Source organism: Artemia sp. Qi Xiang Cuo, chromosome 18 (genome assembly GCF_049724085.1).
Source record: "Artemia sp. Qi Xiang Cuo chromosome 18, ASM4972408v1, whole genome shotgun sequence".
In the NCBI taxonomy this organism is placed as follows: Eukaryota; Metazoa; Arthropoda; class Branchiopoda; order Anostraca; family Artemiidae; genus Artemia; species Artemia sp. Qi Xiang Cuo.
The window spans coordinates 5,277,751-5,296,238 of record NC_142811.1 but is presented as its reverse complement, the minus strand read 5'-3'; the positions used below and the strand labels follow the sequence as shown (position 1 = coordinate 5,296,238).

The following is an 18,488-nucleotide window of genomic DNA, read 5'->3' as shown; positions in this document are numbered from 1 at the left end:
TACATAGGTCATATGCAAAAATACATAACTAAGTGACAAATTTATAATACCTCTTATAAATATGTTTAAATCAATGACTAGGCCTATCTAAGTTATATACAGAAATATATAACTGAGTGACATATTTATCCTACTACTTATAAATATGTGTAACTCACTGAATAGGCCTATATAAGTTATATACAGAAATATATAACTGAGCGACATATTTAGCCTACGGATTATAAATATGTGTAACTCAATGACTAGGCATATAAGTTATATACAGAAATATATAAATCAGTGACATATTTAACCTTCTACTTATGAATATGTGTAACTCACTGACTAGGCCTATCTAAGTTTTATACAGAGATATATAACTGAGTGACAAATTTAGCCTACTACTTAAAATATGTATAACTCACTGACTAGGCCTATATAAGTTATATACAGAAATATATTACTGATTGACATATTTATCCTACTGATTATAAATATGTGTAACTCACTGACTAGGCATATAAGTTATATACAGAAATATATAACTCAGTGACATATTTAACCTACTACTTATAAATATGTGTAACTCACTGACTAGGCCTATTTAAGTTATATACAGAAATATATAACTGAGTGACATATTTAGCCTACTACTTAAAATATGTGTAACTCACTGACTAGGCCTATATAAGTTATATACAGAAATATATAACTGAGTGACATATTTAGCCTACTGCTTATAAATATGTGTAACTCCCTGACTAGGCATATACGTTATATACAGAAATATATAACACAGTGACATATTTAACCTACTACTTATAAATATGTGTAACTCACTGACTAGGCCTATCTAAGTTATATCAGGATTCTTACTATCTTGAGAAGTAAAAGAGTTATGCAAATATAACTTGCAAAAGTAAATCTATGACCAAAAATATAACCTTTAAAGGCATTGCCAAGCTACTATTTCTACCTTTTTCTTTATTTTTAGGACCTAAAAGATTCTATGCATCATAGGTCTTTTACTTAGCTTGGTAAACTTACAGCTGGTTATTTATTTAGATACAGCACAGCAATAATTTGTAACTATGCAAAGAAACTTTTGAAAATTTCGAAAGAGCCTGAAACAGCTCAAAACATTGTCATCACCATTGTCAAAAACCCTTACGTAGAGGTTTACAGTACAAGGAGGCTTACCTTGAACAGCAAGGAAAATAATAGGTATAGATCTTGAATTCCTTTTTTTTTAAAGAATTTCATTTATTGTTGACCAAATTTTTTGCAAGTTCCCTTTACAGTGAGTGATTTTTGAATAATAATAATTTATTTTGCTTCACGGATGAGTTTGGTATAAGTTTTTGTATTTTTTATAATTAGTTAGGTCAATAACGCTACTGGTTTTGCAAGCTAACTTATATAGGTCATTTTTACAGTATGAAGAGATTATCAGGCTATTGGACGTCCAGGGGTGTATATAGGTAGTTTTTCGATTTGATTTACAGACTGGAAAGGTTGAACTGATAAGATCACTCAGTTCCTGTGTAAAACCATTTATGGCTGAATTAACATCCTGACAATCCAAAACCTTGGACCTGTCAAAGGATTTTAAACGATCCGTGAACCGGTTCATATTCACAATATTATATATTCTATTAGACGTAGAGGTATTAGTTCCAGGGTGTTTAGTAATTGGTTGGAAGGGTAGGGAGAGATAGATTGGAAAGTGGTTTGACAGGTCAGAGAATATTATTTTGGAGGACAGGTGATTTCCCAGGGAAGTGGATACAAAAATGTTATCAATTACAGTAGCGGTAGATCTCATAGGATCAACTCTGTTAGGAAAAAGGATTGTTGGAAGAAGACCACTTGAGGTAAATATTTCAAAGAAGGTATCACAATCATTATTATTGCTAACATTTAGTAAATTACAATTGAAGTCCCCAAAAACTAGTGCCTTCTTTTGTGGTTAATTAATAAAACTAGAAAAGTCATAAAAAAGATTACAAAAGAAAGGTGTCGGAAATGAGGGTGGTTTATAGAACAATGAAAAAATAAAAGAATTGTCGTCAACACTTATATCAACAATTATTGAATAAATGCATCTATTATTTATAGGTTGCGAGAATAAGGATTCACAGTGTAATAGCCTGGGGAATTTTAGACTTGACCGGATGTAAAGAGAACTGCCAAAAGAGGAATTCGTCAATTGTCTATCAACACGAATATCGTAGTATCTTTTAAGGAAATATCCCCGATTACCAGAAATGGCTAGAAACAGTAACTAAACAATTTAGATTTAGTTAAACGTGCCGTAGCATTTAATTAAAACTAAATTTGAGGAGTTACCCCATTACTCTCGTACAATTTTTATGTTAAAGCAGATTATATTAAGTTTTGTCTCTTCCATTAGCTTAGGTTTTACATTTTTTACAAAATCAAAAGTGTCGAGATATTCACAGTTAATATGGCTTAGGGGGCTATCAGGGTCAATTATTTTGGTCATCGTAATAGTTAAAAACAACATTATTGCACAGTGATAATTTCGTGAAAAACGTAAAATCTTGCATAGTATACATTTAAATATCCATTGTGGTCAAATTTTCATCATTTGCTTGATTTGAATATTGAAATTCTTCTTCAGCCGACGAATTATCATTTGTGGTAATTTTGGACTGGGATGGAAAGTTTGCTGTTTTTTTCTTAGATTTCTTGCCTTTGACTAGGGCGATGGCACCGATTTGATTTGCATTTGAGTCAACAGGCTTAACTAGCTTCGATGTGGAATCTGTGTCCTTTTTGATGGAAGACAGTTGAGCTATAGCTGTTTGCAAGATGTCATCACCTAGGAGTTTGGTGATAGCTTTCTTCTTGAGAATATTTTTGGTTTCCTCAGGTTCATTACTAACCTCAATTAAGTGACTGACTGCGACATAAGTTGCGAGTCTTTGCCATTCTTGGCAACTTTCGGATGAATCTCTTGGGGGGCAGGATGATGAAGTAAACTTTGGTAAGGGATGGGGGGACTGACTAATACCTTGAGTATGAACATTGTTTGCCTCTTTAGGAAATGATACTGTATTTGCATCTTCTACAACTACTATTGCTTGGCGTCTACTGGGCCGATGAAGTGTGGGTTGCCGAGGGATTCTTGCAGCTACAACTGAGTAGGGTAGGTTCATTTTAACCGATGTTCTAAGGATTACGACTCGCTTTTGGTGAGCTGGGCAAGATTGTTTTTGGAGGGCTGTGTGTCCCTTACGGTTACAATTTCTGCAGAAAGGGTCTGACTCAGGGCATTCACTAACTGCGTGGCCTGTTTTCCCACACTTGACGCAAGACGGATGGGACTGTTTGCAGTGTTTTTTGCTGTGGCCGTGGGCCAGACAAGTAGAGCATTTTAGGGGTTTAGGCTTATAAATCTTTTAAAAAAGGGACATACCGTACAAGAATATTTCTCTTTTTAGCTCAACTTTGCAGGAAATGAGGATTGAACGGCTTGGGCGAAGGACTCCTTCTTTGTTTAAACTTAGCCTTATTGCAGTTGAAGGATTTATGAGAAGGCCTGAAGAATCTATTAGTTCAGTTTGTATTTCCTCCACTTTTACACTGGTATCAACACCATAAAGCACATACTTGTGTAACTTTTCCACACTCTTTTTGTGGCTAAAATTTTCGAGCCATCAAGAATTATTTCTTTGGATTTTGACAGGACATGTTCTGCCACCTGAGAAGACGTAAAGTAAATATCAATAGACTCGTCCTGCTTGAACACAAGTTCAAAATTTACCTTGGCGATCAGAAAAACAGTTTTTCTAATTTGCATTATTCGATCTTTTGAAAATGGTTGGCCATTGATTTTCTTGATTGAGACAGTATAATAATTGGGGTAATCTGTACTACTAGTTTCTTTGACACTTGAAGGGAGGGGTTGCACTATCACTGGCGAAGTGATAGTTTCATCCTTTTTCCTCTTTTTGCCAGGCGTCTCACCTCTTTCATTAGAGTTAGTTGTGGCTAATGCCTGAATTCCTGACAGGTGGCTAACTGTTTTCGACCGCGTAGTTGGGGGGGGGGGGGTTCTAGAAAGATTTTTAGAAGTATGTTGGAAGGGCGACAGGCCAAGGGTTTCATTGGGAGTATCCTTCTCGGGTGGTAGCCGTGGGGGCTGCTTTTTTCCCGATATTTATTCTGACGAGACATTACAGATTCACGAACTGTTAATCAGTCTTAATTCAAGGTTACTTGACCAAAAGTAAATTTTCAGTTATGGAACTAAATTATTCACAATGATAAATATTAACTCACTTTGTGTGAAGTGAACAATCCCTCACAATTAAATCCACAAGTTAATTGCGCAATCTAACACAGTACAGCACAAAGATAATCCCATTAGGTTCATAAGTTAGTTCCTTTCAGTTCAGATACTAAACTCATCAAATCGTGTCTTTGGGCGAACAATGTGGGCAAGCTTACAATCACAAGCGAATGCTCATAACTCTCATACCTGAGTCCAAGAATTATTTTAGTAGCACGTATTTGAACATCTTCTAGTTCTTCTGACATAAAGGCAGTGTTGTTTGCTTGAGGACCCCTTACAGGACAAGAATATCCAAGGATTGGCCTGATGTGTGTCCTGTAAGCCAGTAAGAGCTGACAATCGGAGAAACCCAGCCTACGCATACTCGTTAGACTTTGGATTGAGTAGTGTCCTTTGCGCACGATATTGTCTACGTGCAGTTTAAACGAGCAATCACTTGTAAAAGTCACGCCTAGTATTGTCGTGGACGAAACAGTTGGAAAGGGAACATCTGATATTGTAATATCTCGTTTGAGCGGGTTGAAGCGTAGAACTTTAGATTTCTGCTCGTTTTCTGCAGGCTTTTAGGTTTACACTGGTTAACAAAGTCCGAAAAAAGTGTTGGTTCGAATTGTTGTTTTGCTACTGCTCTTTCTACTATGTATTTGAGAAGTGAAAACAAGTCGTTAACGAACTCGAAACGCTCCTCAAATTCTGCAGAGATTTTATTGATGACTGCAAGGAATAAAAGGGCAGCTAGTTTCATTCCTTGGAGACAGCCAGAAGTAAGTTCAGTCTACTCAGAGCGGATATCATCGGCAAATAACGGATATACCTAGTGCCGTCGCCCTCGCAGAAAATCTCTCACTAATAGCAGCAAGTTTTTTTCCAGCTCCCATCTCTTTTAGATTTGTCAGTGCAATGAGGTATTCTATAAGGTCGAATGATTTCCTTTAGTCTGCCAAAAGTAAATCGATAACACTGTTTGGGCTGTCCAGCCACCCAACTATCAAATGGTACATCCGCACTAGGTATATTGCCGTGCTACTGCCTCGTGTACAGCGATATTGGTAAATGTCTATAGAGGGTGCAATCTGCTTTAATAGGGCACGGTGGATAAAACCATCGGCCACTTTAGCCAAGTTGGGAGTTATGGATATAGGTCTCAGCAGGTCGCAGTACTGGGGTGCCTCTACTTTCAGAATGACCTGCACATAGGCAGCTTTCCACAATTTTGGGAACGGTTGTTCTGAGAACACTGATTTATGATTGATGGCATGGGTTTGGCTAGAAAAGGTGAGTACTCTTTCAGTAGCTTCAAAGGGAGTTCACCTGGGTATGTCGTTTGATTTCGCGGAAGACTGTTTTCTTATGATTTCCAATTTGATTTTTGAACAAATCACTCAACTCAGAATGCTTATTAATTCTGTTGAACTATCTTTTTTCTGTTTTAGACTCTTTTTTTATTCCTGCTGCTTGGCAACGTTTCATTCGTTAACCCACAGAGGTAGTGTGTTTCTTTGGTTTAAATCTTACGCGTCTGGTAGAATAACTTCGGTTTATCTGCTTTTCCGCTGTACATCAATAGCTGACCGTCATGTCCCTGGAGGATCTATTCTAGGACCAGTACTATTTCTAATTTGTGTAAATGACTTATTTTATAGTTTGAACCGGAAATCCTCATTACTTTTGAAAGACTTTTGAGAGAACAGAGACTGTCAGTCTCGTCGACCTCCAGTAGCTCCAAAAGGCGGGGAATAAGTCCACCATCTACAACCACCTGAATTTGGTAGTTATTCACACCTGAGATGTTCAAAAGAGCCCAGCATGTATTAACTAAATTGTCTTTGTCTTTGAATACAACAAGTTGTTTTAGACCAGGTAAACACACCTTTATTAAATCGTTGGGCGGGTGAGGATTTTTGCTTCTGCATAGATTCGACAGGGCCCAAGCAACTTTCCTGAAAAGTGATACAGGAGCGATCGTGTTAATCAATTTCAAAACGATTTGCGGATTTGCAGAGAGAAGCATTTTGGTGTATCTTCGACTATATCGTTGGGGAGGGCCCTTGGCCAAGTGTCCATGTTCAAATGTCTAAAGATTTGTTCAAAGATTTCAAATGTCTAGATGAACTTGTGAAACTCGAAGGACAAACTTCCTTCTCCGAGGTGAAGGACAAAGCTGCGAGTATTATCGCGGAATACTTTACCATTAAGAAGCTACGTGATCGTATCAAAGTGAACAATGATTTATTTTAATACTTCAGCGTTGCAACATAAAAACTAACATGACAAAAATAAAAGTTCAAAATAGGGATAAAATCCTTTTTAATAGACAGTGTATAATAAATTTCACAAAAAATACCAGATATCTATAACATGACAAAATAAAAACTTCGTAATTTTTAACTAAATAGTGGTGTCAATTCACATAAAAACATAAAAACTAAAATAATTAAATAAAAACTTCATAATTTTTGAACAAAATAGTGGTGTCAATTCACAATAATTCAAAGGGGGCAAAATGTATTTTTCAATATCTTGGCAGGAGCAAAATTTGCCATTTTTTCAATTTATCTAATGAAAATACTGAAGAGGGCATTTCTCAAAAGTGTATTTTTTAATGTACGGGGGGGGGGGGTATTTTTCAAATTATTTTGAAAATTGGCAGAATGATACGAGAAATTATCATCGACTCCCAATGCGCCAAAATGCCAAAACTCCCAATGCACCATACTGTTACCGACATTAGGTGGCTGGCCTTGATCGACCGATGGTTTCAATATTTCAAATGTCTAGATGAACTTCTGAAACTCGAAGGACAAACTTCCTTCTCCGAGGTGAAGGACAAAGCTTCGAGTATTATTGCGGAATACTTTCCCCATAAGAATCCGCGTGATCGTGTCAAAGTGAAGAACGAATAATAAATTATTTTAATACGTTGCAACATAAAAACTAAAATACCAAAATAAAATCTTCATAATTTGGAAAAAAAATAGTGGTGTCAATTCACGATAATTCAAACAGGGCAAAATGTGTTTTTCAAGATTTTGGCGGGGCTTTGCCAAATTCACCATTTTTTCAATTTATCAAATGAAAATACAGAAAAGAACATTTGTCAAAAGTGCATTTTTCAAATTATTTTGAAAATTGGCAGAATGCTACTAGAAAATATCATCGACCCCCAATGCGCCAAAATGCCAAAACTCCCAATGCGCCGTAATGTTACCGACATTAGGTGGCTGGCCTTGATCGACTAATGGTTTCAAGATGTCAAATGTCTAGATGAACTTTTGAAACTCGCAGGACAAACTTCCTTTTCCGAGGTGAAGGACAAAGCTGCGAGTATTGTTGCGGAATACTTTCCCCATAAGAAGCCGCGTGATCGTGTCAAAGTGAAGAATGAAGAATAATTTATTTTAATACGTTGCAACTAAAATACCAAAATAAAAGCTTCATAATTTGGAAAAAAATAGTGGTGTCAATTCACGATAATTCAAACAGGGCAAAATGTGTTTTTCAAGATTTTGGCGGGGCTTTGCCAAATTCGGCATTTTTTCAGTTTATCTAATGAAAATACGGAAAAGGGCATTTGTCAAAAGTGTGTTTTTCAAATTATTTTGAAAATTGGCAGAATGCTACTAGAAAATATCATCGACCCCCAATGCGCCAAAATGCCAAAACTCCCAATGCACCATACTGTTACCGACATTAGGTGGCTGGCCTTGATCGACCGATGGTTTCAATATTTCAAATGTCTAGATGAACTTCTGAAACTCGAAGGACAAACTTCCTTCTCCGAGGTGAAGGACAAAGCTTCGAGTATTATTGCGGAATACTTTCCCCATAAGAATCCGCGTGATCGTGTCAAAGTGAAGAACGAATAATAAATTATTTTAATACGTTGCAACATAAAAACTAAAATACCAAAATAAAATCTTCATAATTTGGAAAAAAATAGTGGTGTCAATTCACGATAATTCAAACAGGGCAAAATGTGTTTTTCAAGATTTTGGCGGGGCTTTGCCAAATTCACCATTTTTTCAATTTATCAAATGAAAATACAGAAAAGAACATTTGTCAAAAGTGCATTTTTCAAATTATTTTGAAAATTGGCAGAATGCTACTAGAAAATATCATCGACCCCCAATGCGCCAAAATGCCAAAACTCCCAATGCACCATACTGTTACCGACATTAGGTGGCTGGCCTTGATCGACCGATGGTTTCAATATTTCAAATGTCTAGATGAACTTCTGAAACTCGAAGGACAAACTTCCTTCTCCGAGGTGAAGGACAAAGCTTCGAGTATTATTGCGGAATACTTTCCCCATAAGAAGCCGCGTGATCGTGTCAAAGTGAAGAATGAAGAATAATTTATTTTAATACGTTGCAACTAAAATACCAAAATAAAGGCTTCATAATTTGGAAAAAAATAGTGGTGTCAATTCACGATAATTCAAACAGGGCAAAATGTGTTTTTCAAGATTTTGGCGGGGCTTTGCCAAATTCACCATTTTTTCAATTTATCAAATGAAAATACAGAAAAGAACATTTGTCAAAAGTGCATTTTTCAAATTATTTTGAAAATTGGCAGAATGCTACTAGAAAATATCATCGACCCCCAATGCGCCAAAATGCCAAAACTCCCAATGCACCATACTGTTACCGACATTAGGTGGCTGGCCTTGATCGACCGATGGTTTCAATATTTCAAATGTCTAGATGAACTTCTGAAACTCGAAGGACAAACTTCCTTCTCCGAGGTGAAGGACAAAGCTTCGAGTATTATTGCGGAATACTTTCCCCATAAGAATCCGCGTGATCGTGTCAAAGTGAAGAACGAATAATAAATTATTTTAATACGTTGCAACATAAAAACTAAAATACCAAAATAAAATCTTCATAATTTGGAAAAAAATAGTGGTGTCAATTCACGATAATTCAAACAGGGCAAAATGTGTTTTTCAAGATTTTGGCGGGGCTTTGCCAAATTCACCATTTTTTCAATTTATCAAATGAAAATACAGAAAAGAACATTTGTCAAAAGTGCATTTTTCAAATTATTTTGAAAATTGGCAGAATGCTACTAGAAAATATCATCGACCCCCAATGCGCCAAAATGCCAAAACTCCCAATGCGCCGTAATGTTACCGACATTAGGTGGCTGGCCTTGATCGACTAATGGTTTCAAGATGTCAAATGTCTAGATGAACTTTTGAAACTCGCAGGACAAACTTCCTTCTCCGAGGTGAAGGACAAAGCTGCGAGTATTGTTGCGGAATACTTTCCCCATAAGAAGCCGCGTGATCGTGTCAAAGTGAAGAATGAAGAATAATTTATTTTAATACGTTGCAACTAAAATACCAAAATAAAAGCTTCATAATTTGGAAAAAAATAGTGGTGTCAATTCACGATAATTCAAACAGGGCAAAATGTGTTTTTCAAGATTTTGGCGGGGCTTTGCCAAATTCGGCATTTTTTCAGTTTATCTAATGAAAATACGGAAAAGGGCATTTGTCAAAAGTGTGTTTTTCAAATTATTTTGAAAATTGGCAGAATGATACGAGAAAATATCTTCGACCCCCCAATGCACCAAAATGCCAAAATTCCTAATGTGTCGTAATGTTACCGACATTAGGTGGCTGGCCTTGATCGACCAATGGTTTCAAGATTTCAAACGTCTAGATGAACTAGATGAATGTCAAATAAATGTCTAGATGAAGAATAATTTATTTGAATATTTCAGCGATGCAGAATAAAAACTAACATAAAAAAATAAAAACTTCATAATTTTGAAGAAAAAAAATAGCCGTCTCGATTCACAATAATTCCAAGGGGGCAAAATGTATTTTTCAAGATCTTGGCGGGGATTTGCCAAATTCGCCATTTTTTCAATTTATCTAATGAAAATACTGAAATGGGCATTTGTCAAAAGTGTATTTTTCAAACGTACGGGGGGGGGGTATTTTCAAATTATTTTGAAAATTGGCAGAATGATGCGAGAAAATATCATCGACTCCCAATGCGCCAAAACTCCGAATGCGCTATTATGTTACCGACATTAGGTGGCTGGCCTTGATCAACCGATGGTTTCAAAAGTTCAAATGTCTAGATGAACTTCTGAAACTCGAAAGACAAACTTCCTTCTCCGAGGTGAAGGACAAAGCTGTGAGTATTATTGCGGAATACTTTCCCCATAAGAAACCGCGTGATCGTGTCAAAGTGAAGAATGAAGAATAGTTTATTTTAATACGTTGCAACGTATTTTAATACGTTGCAATGTCAAAGTGAAGAATGAATTTTTCAAGATCTTGGCAGGGGTTTGCCAAATTCGCCATTTTTTTCGATTTATCTAATGAAAATACAGAAAACGGCATTTGTCAAAAGTGTATTTTTCAAATGTACAGTGGGGGGGGGGGTATTTTTCAAATTATTTTGAAAATTGGCAGAATGATAGGAGAAAATATCATCGACTCCCAATGCGCCAAAATGCCAAAACTCCCAATGCGCCATAAAGTTACCGACATTAGGTTCCTGGCCTGGATCGAACAATGGTTTCAAGATTTCAAATGTCTAAATGAACTTCTGAAACTCGAAGGACAAAGCTGCGAGTGTTATTGCGGAATACTTTCCCCATAAGAAGCCGCGTGATCGTGTCAACGTGAAGAATGAAAGCTGAATACTTCAGCTTTGCAACATAAAAACTAACATAAGAAAATAAAATTTCATAATTTTGAAAAAAATAATGGTGTCAATTTACAATAATTCAAAGGGGGCAAAATGTATTTTTCAAGATCTTGGCGGGGATTTGCCAAATTTGCCATTTTTCAATTTATCTAACGAAAAAAATGAAAAGGGCATAAATTGTATTTTTCAAATGTACGGGGGGGGGGGTGTTATTCAAATTATTTTGAAAATTGACAGAATGATACGAGAAAATATCATCGACTCCCAATGTGCCAAAATGCCAAAACTCCCAATGCGCCGTAATGTTACCGACATTAGGTGGCTGGCCTTGATCAACTAATGGTTTCAACATTTCAAATGTCTAGATGAACTTCTGAAACTCGAAGTATAAACATCCTTCTCCGAGGTGGAGGACAAAGCTGCGAGTATTATTGCGGAATATTGTCCCCATAAGAAACCGCGTGATCATGTCAAAGTGAAGAATGAAGAACAATTTATTTTAATATTTCAGCGTTGCAACATAAAAACTAACGTAAGAAAATAAAAACTTCATAATTCTGAAGAAAAAATAGTGGTGTCAATTCACAATAACTCAAAGAAGCAAAATGTATTTTTCAAGATCTTGGCAAGGGTTTGCCAAATTCACCATTTTTTCAATTTTTCTAATGAAAATACTGAAAAGAGCATTTGTCAAAAGTCTATTTTTCACTTTTGACAACGTACAGGAGGGGAGGGTACGGCAAATATCTAGGGGTATATTTCCTCCTTTTCTGGATCCCATCCCCCCAACTAACGCCATTGCTTCACCGCTGCAATTTAATTTCAAGTCTTTTGAACAAACGTTTAGTGAAATATTGCGATATTTGCAATTTCTCTAATGTCTTAGTTACGATACTTTTGAGCTTTTATACTTCTTAGCCCTGAAACAGTTCTATATGATGTTCCAGGGACCTAATAGTACCGAAGAGAAAAAAACAGCAGAAAAAAAGGAGATATATCATTGCTTCCCATATAAAAAAGTGATTAGTTCACAGTAAGTTCACACTTCATTTAAGGCAAACGAAATTGCATGGAGTTGGATAATATTATTCATAACATTAATTCATAATTATCGTTTCATAATAATCATAACAATCATAAAATTCATAATATAAAATAAAATTCATAAAATTTCATACAATTTATAAAAATCATAAAATTCATAATCATAAAATTTATAATATAAAATTCATAATAATCATAATGTTATCGTTTGCATACAGTCTGTCATACAAGTACCTGAAAATATCCTTCTACGATTTTCTGGGAAATACCTAGCATATATTCCTCAGCCTTTTGAAACATCCCCGTTTCACAGTTGGGTTTGACCACTGTTAATACGGAGAATCGTCATCACTATCAGGAATACGACACCTAATATCTCTTTCTTTCAGAAAAAGATAATTTGCTTCTACAAGTTCTCTAAAGGGTTTTATCCAGTGAGTGCCTTTATTTTATAAAAGGTGGAAAAATATGCTTATATAAAGTTATATTTTCAGTTATAGTTTGATTATGTTATATTACATTATATTTCGTATTTTATTGTATATTACAGAACTGAAATTTTTTATCACTAAGAAGTTCTTTGGTTCTTTGAGTACATTTTAAGTCGAAATAGCATATGTGAAAAAAACAGAAAAACAGTCAAGTAAAAAGGAAAGTTATGTTTTTACTTTTATAACTTTAATAAATCAAATAATATTAAAATTTTGATTACTAAATATCAGTATATGTATATTAAACTGACAATGCACATTCATTTGTATTTTTTCAGTAAAGTGCAAATTTTGTTCTGGCCTTGGGAAGGCATAGGGGTTTTGCGCCCAACTTATGTTAATTTCTGCTCGTTTTGAGTTTGGCTCGGTTAATTATTGTAATTTCTGTTCGTTTTGGGTTTCATTTATTTATCAATGCTGATTTGTGGTAGTTTCACGGGAAAGTTTTTTTAATTAATTTCTGTTCGTTTTATATTGACATAGTCTTTTCAGGGAAAAAGAAAATAATACTTTAAATCTTTTCGTTTTTTAAGACTTTATAGTTTGGCCTACTACTTGTATGCCGGAGAAAAATTTTTAGCAATTTTTAACAGCATACACCCTTTTAAAAATCTGGACACAAATAGCACTGTTTAATTTAGTTTCATAACTTCTCTAGTTGACCTGTAATGAAAGACTTGATACCATTCGCAAAAAAATCTGTTTAATTCCTTTGATAGCTTGGATACACTTACGCTATTTGGATTTGGTTAAATTTTAAGAGCAGAAGTAGCCCCGAATGTTTGAACATAATACCCTCAGTCGTTCTTGGGATACTGCTGAGATGCCTTATTGGGAATTAGCATTATCACAGTGCATTTTGAGTTAATCTTAAGTCAACATTTAGTTTTTAAACATATAAAAATTGGATTTGAGGAAGACTAAAATCTATTCTATAAATCATATACAACAACTTTCTATATAAACCATAAATGCCCCCAGGGCATAACTTACAACCCTTGCAATGAGGGCTCTGTGGGGGTTATCATCCTAAAAGACCTAATTTCCAGAACTTTCAACTACGTTGAACAAAATGGATATTTCAAAATTTTGATTGGATGTGTTTGGGAAAATGGTGGGCGTGAGCGGGGCGTTAGTCACTATCCAATCACTTTCAACTATTAAAAAAGGCACTAGACCTTGCAATGTCCAATTGAATGATCCCTTTGGTATGTTTTGTGGATACACTGTAAGTAAGAAGCTCATATACCCCCAGGGTGAAAATGACCAATCTTGTCTAAAAGACTGTGGGGGAGGGGTTGCGCTCCACAAAGATATCTATTTCAAAAATTTTAACTCATTTTAATATAATAAAAGTATCAAATTTTTGATTTGATGAGTTTGGGGACGGAATGGACGTATGAGGGGGGTTAGTTGCCCTCCAATCACTTTCCACTATCAAAAAGGGCACTAGTCCTTTGAATTTCAAATCAAATGAGCGCATTTTCAAATTTCTACGATAAAGATTTCAATAAAAACCTTATATGCCCCCACGGCATAACTTATAATCCTTGCCTTGAGGGTTGTGGGTGAGTGTCCTCCTTAAAAATATGTTTTCTATCTGGAAATCAACTACCCTGAACAAAATGGCTATCTCAAAATTTTATTGGATGTTTTTGGGGGAATAATGGGTGGGGGAGGGGCTAGTTGCCCTCCAATCACTTTCGACTATCAAAAAGGGCACTAGCCCTTTGAATTTCCAGTCGAATGAACTTTTATTGAAGTTTCTACGACAACACCTTCTTTAAAAACCTTATATACCCCCAGGTCATAACTTAAAACCCTTGCCCCGAGGGTTGTGGGGGATTGTCCTCCTCAAAAACATATTTTCTATCTGGAAATCAACTACGCTGAACAAAATGGCTATTTCAAAATTTTGATTGGATGTGTTTGGGGAAATGATGGCGCGGGGGGGACTAGTTGCCCTCCAATCACTTTCGACTATTAAAAAAGGCACTAGTTCTATGAATATCCAATCAAATGACCATTTTTTTAATTTTTTATGACATCGCCTTCTATAAAAAAAAACTTAAATTGCCCCATGGAATAATTTAAAATCCATGCCGCAAGGGTTCTGTGGGAGTGTCCTTCTCAAAAGCACATTGTATATCAGTAAATCAACTATGCAGAACAAAATGGGTCTATCAAAATTTTGATTGGATGTGTTTTGGGGAATGATGGGCGTGGGGGGGCTAGTTGCCCTCCAATCATTTTCGACTATTAAAAAGTGCACTAGCCCTTTGAATTTCCAATCGAATGAGCCTTTTTTGAAGTTTCTACGACAACGCCTTCTATAAAAAACTTATATGCCCCCAGGGCATAACTTAAAACCCTTGCCCCGAGGGTTGTGGGGGAGTGTCCTCCACTAAAATATATTTTCGATTTGCACATAAACTACGCTGAACAAAACGGCTATCTCAAAATTTTGATTGGATGTATTTGGGGGAATGATGGGCGTGGGGGGGGCTAGTTGCCCTCCAATCACTTTCGACTATAAAAAGGGCACTAGCAATTTGAATTTACAATCGAATGAGCCTTTTTTGAAGTTTCTACGTCAACGCCTTCTATAAAAACCTTATATGCCCTCAGAGTATAACTTAAACCCCTTGCCCCATGAGTTATGGGAATGTGTCCTCCTAAAAAAGATACTTTCTTTCTGGAAATCAACTACTTTTAACAAAATGGCTATCTCAAAATTTTGTTTGGACGTATTTGGGGGAATGAAGGGGGTGGGGGGGGGGGTTAGTTGCCCTCCAGTCACTTTCGATCATTGAAAGGGGCACTAGCCACTCCAAGTTCCAGTTGAATGAGCCCTTTTCGAAGTTTCTGCGACGACTCCTTCGATACGAAGTGCCCGGGTATGGAGAAAAAAAAACAACACATTGTGCCCACATCGTTCTTTACTTAGGCAGCGCTAGCGCGCTGCCTTTGAAAAACAGTTTCGACATTGCTTTTAGGCTTTCTTCTTAAATGAACATGGAAACTTGGGCAAGGGTCCCCCCTACGATATAGTCGAAAATACACCAAAATACTTCTCTCTGTAAATCGACATTTCCTTGGCAAAATACTTTCATAAGGCGATCAATGCATCCCGATTTGACTAGAGCTTGAATTTTCAGGCCAAGAATAGTAATCGTCACTCAACACGTTTATACGTATCGGCTCAAGCGGCTTTAATAAACGGGACAAGACATCTAACGCTCCTTGAGACACTACAGCATCTGTCTGAATGTCTGTTCCAGTGACAATGTTGCCAAGTGGAGTGCAGGTTCAACAATGTCAGTCTCGTCAACCTCCAGTAGCTCCAAAAGGTGAGGAATAAGTCCACCATCTACAACCAGCTGAATTTGGTTGTTATTCACACCTGAGATGTTCGAAAGAGCCCAATATGTATTAAATAAAATGTCTTTATTGTTGAATGCAAGGAGTTGTTTTAGACCAGGTAAATACAGCTTTATTAGATCGATGGGCGGATGAGAATTTTTTTTGTGCACAGATTCGACAAGGCCCAAGCAACTTTCCTCAAAAGTGATATAGGAGTGGTCGTGTTAATCAATTTTAAAAGAATTTCAAAACTAGTCTTCTCCAAAGTTTCATGTCCAAGTGCCAGCATATTTCCAAGTTCCAAAACTACTTACTCGACAATGTTAGTCGGAGGTGAAGTGAGTAGAGACAAGAACTGATGTGATTCATTTGCTTTAAAAATTTCTGAAGGACTCTGAGCAACTCCATATCCACCAACATGCACTTGCATTGGGGTAGATAGTTCCCTTTTTTTCTTTTTTTGTGGCGATTCTGAAGAAAAATTTTTCGTCAAATTACTTACAAGGATTTCTACAGAAATAAAAGAAGAGAGCTAGAAAAAACACGACTCAGAAGACTAGACGAAAGAATAGAGCCACAAAAAAAGAAAAAAAGTGAAAATTTTAAGAAGCAGACTAGAAAGCTTATGGATACAAAAGAGCAATTGGCAACTGTCCAAAAGGAGCTACTAGTAACAGGATTTCTTATCAATCGTATCTCTCTAGGTGGTGTCACACTTGACATACTCAGCAAGTTAAACACAAAAATTTTTCTTCAATTTAATTACAAGGATTTCTACAGAAATAAAAGAAGAGAGCTAGAGAAAACACGACTCAGAAGACTACACGAAAGAATAGAGACACAAAAAAGAAAAAAAGTGAAAATCTTAAGAAGCAGACTAGAAAGCTATTTTTCCGTTATGCAAAGTTTCTCCTGACTTCCGATATGGTCCTATAACATCACATTGAAACAGTATTACGGAGTCATCGATCCGATTCTGCAGCTTGATAAGTTGTATGTAAAGTTATCGTCAAAAGAGGTTTGCCACCCTTGGAGTGGCTTACTTTTTTGAAATGCCGGGTTTATTCATGCAATTAGTTTGTACATGTTTGCTCCTATTTTCTTATATGTTTTTTTTTATTGTTTTTTGTTATACTCCGTCGCCATGCCTTGTGTTTTGATGGGTTATAAAATACATTCATTCATTCATTTCTGGCGATTATCAAACTGCAGATTCCGTTTTTTCTTTAGTTCTGATGCTTTTCCCACTCTAGCAGTTCACGGTAATTGGCTGGATGGCACTTACCGACATAACCGATTGTACGATAAAGATTATTTTATTATCACACTTTCTATGTATTCATTCTTATTGTTTTAGGACAAACTGGATTCAAAAGAAACAGAGTGCAACCAATTGAAGAATGACTTAGATTCCGTTGTCCAGTCATGAAGTGATGCTACAGTCGAACTTATGGATACAAAAGAGCTATTGGCAACTGTCCAAAAGGAGCTACTAGTAAGTAGCTCCAGTAGTCAGGGCTGTAGGGGTGGGGTTGTTATCCTCAAAGACCTTATTTCCAGAATTTTCAACAACGTTGAACAAAATCGCTATCTTAAAATTTTGATTGGATGTGTTTGGGGAAAAGGTGGACGTGGAAGGCGTGTCAGTTGCCTGTCCCTTAAAAAGGACACTAGAACTCTCGATTTCGAATCGAATGAGCCTCCTTTGAAGGTTATATGACGACCCCTTCCATATGAAGTAACTTTTGGAAAAAAATAATAATAAATGATAGTAAAACATTGGAGCCGTATGGCCTTTTGCGTCATTGGCGCTTAACTGAAAACCAATTATATTACAAATATTTTCTTTTCCAATTCTTACAGCATTGAAAATAAAAATAAAGTTACAGTGAAATAAATTCTTTAACTGATGGATCTTTCAACAATTAATATCATTATACGTCAAATACTCAATTTAATGTTGTTTATACTTTCCAAGATTGTTCAAGACACATATAGTTTTCAGTAAAGCACCACTGACTTTTACAGTGATGTAGGTTTTAGACTTTTACAGTGAGAGAAGGAGGGGATACCCAAACTCTTGTTTATAGTGATTTTTGTTCGTTTCAAGCTTGATTTGTATATTCATTTAAAGTTTCACTCGTTTTAAGATTTATTTATTCATTTACATTAATATCTATTGTATGTTTGTTTGCATTGATTGTTTATTTAATTTCTGTTAGTTTTAAGTTTCATTTATGCTTTAATAGCAAAATATTTTTTTTCATTTTAAGCTAGATTTTCATACTAAATCAAAGCATTAATCGCTTTAAGATTTATTTATTCATTATATTATTACTTCTTGTATATTTTTTTGTTGTATATTATATTGTGGTATATTTTTTCTGTTGTATTACTTGTTTTATATTATACTATTACTTGTTATTATATTTAACTCCAGGCTCGTGAAAAACTCGAATCAATGGATTGAATGTATATTTTGAACAGGAAAAGAACCCTGAAAAATGTCTTAGGAATACTGAGGGGAGCCATAGGGTGTCGTATGCCATCCATAGTTTGCCAATGTGGCGTGAATTGCCAGGGCAGGTGCGTAAAGCTGTGATGGTGTTGAGCGTTTTT

General features: G+C 35.9%; 1 long non-coding RNA gene across 1 annotated transcript in view; it reads right to left on the bottom strand.

Moving 5' to 3' along the window:
• The window catches only part of LOC148941143 (uncharacterized), a 211,225-nt gene extending 210,132 nt beyond the window's left edge, over window positions 1–1,093 (bottom strand). Inside the window, exon 1 of the long non-coding RNA XR_016143236.1 lies at window positions 1,030–1,093. This is a non-coding gene — a long non-coding RNA (uncharacterized LOC148941143). The remainder of the gene's footprint in view (window positions 1–1,029) is intronic.
• Window positions 1,094–18,488: the final 17,395 nt, after the last annotated feature.